This window comes from Zea mays, chromosome 10, assembly GCF_902167145.1.
Source record: "Zea mays cultivar B73 chromosome 10, Zm-B73-REFERENCE-NAM-5.0, whole genome shotgun sequence".
Classification (NCBI taxonomy): domain Eukaryota; kingdom Viridiplantae; phylum Streptophyta; class Magnoliopsida; order Poales; family Poaceae; genus Zea; species Zea mays.
The window spans coordinates 51944706-51947413 of NC_050105.1; positions in this window are offsets into that span (position 1 = coordinate 51944706).

Genomic DNA, 2708 nt, shown 5'->3' on the forward strand with positions numbered 1-2708 from the left:
TGCATTACTCAATGCAGGTACTTGATACATGTTGGGAATGAGGGGAGTAGCAGCACGTCCACTTTCACTCTCACAATAGCGCTGCCGAGGTGCAGCCATGATTTAATTAGAAATTTATTGTCAAAGGAAGTTTGTTTTTTTAACTAGTCATGCGCACTAGTTAATTCAGTTCATGTCATATGTTTAACTTCTCTTTGCTAGCCGATTAATAGTACTTAGTATGTTTTTGTCATGATTTATGTTTATACACTGTTGCCCCCTCGTTTATGCAATTTTGCAAAGGGGATGCTGCCGAAATTTTATATATAGATGGCAGAAGTGTTGTTTAGTAGCATTCCAGGGTGTTTGTGGACCCTCGGGGTGTTACAAGCACGCCACCACAAGCACATCACGTGCGAACAACGCGCAGACAATGCGACGACGCGTGATAATCTCTAACAAATAACACGATTACATAGATCAAGTATTGGTTAGATCATCAGTTCGGCATAATTATATTGATTGACACTTATCAAATGTAAATTAAAACCACTACTTAGTTTTGACTAAATTACTATTTTAATAGTGGATGATTAAATAAATAACTAATTAACTAACATGAGTGATTACAAGCGAACTGTTTAATATCGTACGCGAACAACATGCGATATGCGCGAGCGACACGCGAACACACACAACTTAGCGTGTGGACGACGCGTGGCGACGCACGTGATCCGCATGCGCGACACGTGCAAACCATGTGTGACGACACGCGCGAAACAATGCGCGCGACAGCGCGCGAAAGACATGTGAATCAGCGCGCGACAATGTGTGAAACAGCATGCGTGACACGCGACAATGCTAGAAAACAGCGCGCGAACGATGCGCAGCAACGCGTGCGAACAGCACGCGCGACACGCGCGACACGCGCGAACGATGCACGACGAAGCGGAAGAACAGCACGTGCGACACACGCAACCGACGCGCGACGACACACGCGACAACACGTGAAACAACATGATGCGCGAAAGGCACACGAACGGCGCACGAAGCAGCACGCCACCGCTGCAGAACAGAACACGCGACAGGCGAGAAAAACTAAACAGGGGACGCGTTTATACTAAACAAATATTAAATAAATAAAAAGTAGTTAAGTTAATATTAGTCATGTTAATATTTACTATAAAAGCGCAAGTTGAACACTACACATTTAATCTAATTGGAATACTAATCTAATAAATATTAGTCGAGCGAATCTTTAAGTTAATTATCCAAAATATGTGATCTCACGAATTAACGTTATTAACATGAGTGTTTATACAAAAGAAGTATTAGTTTGCATACATTTGAATCGACGTACTCACATTAATAGGTATTTATAAAGCGTAACTTCAAACTATAGGTTAGTTTTAATTAAATTGCTATTTTAATAACCAATTGATAAACAAATAACTAAATAAATAAATAAATCAATAAAACATGTGACATGATCCAATAATGTTTTCTAACGTATTGACGACATTATTACAATGCTAACACGACTGGAACTGTTTTAAACGGATTTACGACGCAAAAGATACTGAGTATTTGACATTTTGTGGATTATTTAAGACACGGTGTAATTTCATTGGCCAACATGAGGCCACATGGTGGATCGCGGAGAAACCAGCCACAAGGAATCAAGGTGAGTGGGATCTAGTGTGGAGGTAGTTTTCAGTTTTGTACTGCATGCAGATCTGCGGATGATTCACGGAGGCATGCATGGGGGCATGCGGGAGCCTGGGCCCGCTGAGCGGCGGCTGGAACCGTCCCTGCGCTTGGGACAGCGTCGAGCGCGCACGGCTCGCATGAGCGCAGGCCTGGCCATCGAGCAAGCCAACCGCAACCTCCTTTTCTTCTTTTTGTTTATTTTTTATATCTATTTCCTGCTATTAAATTTATTTACAATAATGAGCCACATATTAAATGGATACACACCGGAGCAAAACATCAGACAAAAAAAATATATTCCAGCATGATGCATCAATCATTAATTCAGGGTTTTTATTAACAACTATATTTGGAGTAAAATTCCCTATTACTTAGAAAGAAATGAATAAAGGAGCGAAAAGAAAGAGGAACAAGAAAGTAACACCTGAATTTGAGGGATATTAGAAAAGAAATTTTATAACGCCAAATTCAGGGTGTTACAACCTCCCTAATGAACCCTGCGGTCACTAAGCGGGCTAGCTCGACGCGTATATCTTCTCTTTTATCAGGCGTGAAACGACGCAGCTTCTGTCGAATCGGCCTTGCTTGATGATAGATCTTTAGTTTGTGCTCGACCAGTTCTCTCGGGGCTCCCGGCACATCCGCAGGTTGCCATGCAAATACATCTCGGTTATCTTGCAGGAACCGGACGGGCGTGTTTTCCTATTTGTCGTCAAGGCTGGAACTGATGATGGCAGTCTTGCGCTCATCGGCGAATCCCAGGTTGATCCTTTTAGTCTCCTCAGTCGGCCTTATAGAGGTCACGACTTGAGCTTCGTTAGTGGGTATTGTGAGGTCTTCCTCCGGCTTGGTGTCCGTCTGCACGGGGGGAGCTGTTAGGGGTCCGGCGGTGAGAGCTGCCTGGATGGCTCCCCGAAAGCACTCCACGGCGCCTTGGAAGTCAGCACGCACGGTGATGATTCCTTGAGGTCCTGGCATCTTCAATATCATGTACGAATAGTGCGGAATGGCCATGAACT